Raw genomic sequence first — 2,774 nt, forward strand, 5'->3', positions numbered from 1 at the left:
TATATGCAAAAAGTTTCTGTCAAAAAATTTCAACAAAACCTATTATACAACTGTATTCTTGGGGCGCCTGGGTGGCTCAGTTGGTTAAGCGACTGCCTTCGGCTCAGGTCATGATCCTGGAGTCCCGAGATCGGGTCCGGCATCGGGCTCCCTGCTCAGCGGGGAGTCTGCTTCTCCCTCTGACCCTCTTCCCTCTCGTGCTCTCTATCTCTCATTCTCTCTCTCTCAAATAAATAAATAAAATCTTTAAAAAAAAAAAAAAAGTGTATTCTTATGCCAAGAAATACTGTGTAGCTGCTGTCACCAGATCAGAGGACATCATCAAAACATCCCGAACCTGAGGGATAAAACTATTACGAGACTGCGCATCAAGGATTGATATGGCAGCATCAGAAAATGCCAACCAGATAAGCACAATTTTCAGACCAAAATAGAAATGATCACCTTGTACAGGTATCCCTACACCTGGTAAAATGATCTATAAATATGGCAATTTCCTGGAAACATTTTATTAAAGCACAGCTAAAGTTATCTCTAATAAATGGAACTTCTGGTAAACTCATCAACCTGGGGGAACTCTGTACTGAATGTATGTTTGTGAGGATGCAGTTAAGGATGAGATTTATATAATGGGCCCCTAAAAACTGAAACTCTATATCCATTATTGATTGTCTCTGGGAGTTTTGAAAAAATAAAACTTATTTAATAAATATGAACACAGAAATAATTATATAATGAATTGTTATTTGTGATGTTTCAATAGGAAAGAAAAGAGCACTACAGAAGCCAGATGGAGGTCTTTACCACTCTGTGAGGCAAAATTGTAGATAAGTAGCAAATTCTGATAACATAGAGCTTTGATGTATTATCTATATATATATCTTGCTTTTCCTAAACTGCATTCTTTAGTGCATATTGTACTAAATATATTCAGTAATTAGTGGTTCAGTCCAAAGCCATAAAATCCTAGATTAAATGTTTTCCATTAAACATTCTGGGTTCAGTCAGTGCAGGGTTACAGGAAATTATTCAAAGTAAATCTTCAGAGAAGATTGACTCACCCTTGAAATTAGTGGCAGTTCAAATAGGACAACATTTCACATAATTAAGGAAGATGATACCAAAACAACAACAACAACAAAAACAACCTATGTATCTAAAACCAATGCTTTTAAAATTATTATTATTTTTATTTTTAGGAATCTCTGTAAGCATGATCTGATCCTCAGTGAATCCCATAGTATAGAAAATTGGGACCAAGGAACACACTACACGCCTTGGTTCACAGTATCATCAAATTCTATATGTGACAAGACCAATGATAGATGACTCCAAAGAAAATGCAGAAGCTCCATAATTCATACAATTTAATAATGCTAAACCACGGGGAAATTCCTTTTCAACTAAAGTTTATGCAGCCATCCCTGGAAGCACAATTCTTCTCTATCCTAACTATAGATACAATTTTACTTTATACAAACCTTTCATCTCTTAAAATATTTTGTCTTAATATTAGAGTTCTCTAAATGGCTCAAAGGGTTGCTTTAATCTTTCTAAGCAACATTTTATTCCCAAATGGTGAATTTAACTCAGATCTACAGAAAATTCTACCCCAGCATCAACAACAACAAAAATTACAAAGAAAGGTCAGAAGTACTTTAAAAGCAAATACAATTATAAACAAAGTATCAACTGTGAAATATAATATATACACTACATTAAGTTACATTTTTAATCCTATAACCACTCCATGAATTTACTACATTTCATGATAGATTGTATTGTTAACTTCTAGGTATACCCTAATACTGAAAATATGTAAAATTTTCATCACCATCATCAAAATAAGTTCTAAGTACTTTAAAGTACATAAAAGAAATAAGTGGACGTTATTTTTTATGTAGTATTTTTAATTTTTTAAACCTTGGTATATTCTGAACATCAGTTAATTTATAATAATTAATTCACATTAACAAGATTGATATTCACATTTGTCCTACCATGCTTATCCTAAGATTTTCACACTAGTAAATGAGTGTCTTATATTTACACCCTTAGGCATAACCTTTCCGGCCATTAGCCCTAAAGAACGATTGAGTCAAATGTTTACTATATAGCATTAAATACAATGTAATCCTCAATTGAATAGACCTACTCTACTATGAATGTTAATATCTGCCATAATCATGAAAGTAACTTACACATTTCACAATAAAAGTTATATAATTTTTTAAATCAAGATACCTGCATGATTACCACTATCGACTAAACTTCTATTTTAATATAAACAATTTAATTATATTTGACATTTATAGGAGTTGCCCTTTGAAAAGTTGCTGAAAAAGAACATATCTCAAAATTCTGTCAGCCCTACAGGGACCACTGCCACTGCGCTAATAACCCAGTCTTTCTTGGCATCGAACCTAGACATGGAAGTTTCTTAGACTGCATGATGTGATGTTCTTTCTGTGTTTAAGAGTAATATCACAGGCAGGTATCTATTGGTCCTATGAACAGAGGTTTCCTATTTTGTTGACTCAGTCTTTCAGTTCAGTTCCAAATGTCTGCCTTTTTTTTTCAGTTGTAAAAGTAGTCCTCATACTTTCAAACTGTTAACATAAACATTTAAATTCACAAACACAAATTTTCCACAAGGCCTTTTATTCTTATATTAAACTACATCTAGAAACTACAAATGTCAAAATTATTTCACTCTGCTGAATCAGCCCAAGAATAAAATTGCATTTTGGAGACAGAAAATTAAAATGATTTTT

This window comes from Eumetopias jubatus, unplaced genomic scaffold (genome assembly GCF_037043125.1).
Source record: "Eumetopias jubatus isolate StellerSeaLion01/CBP00866 unplaced genomic scaffold, mEumJub1_p1.0 scaffold_1, whole genome shotgun sequence".
Classification (NCBI taxonomy): domain Eukaryota; kingdom Metazoa; phylum Chordata; class Mammalia; order Carnivora; family Otariidae; genus Eumetopias; species Eumetopias jubatus.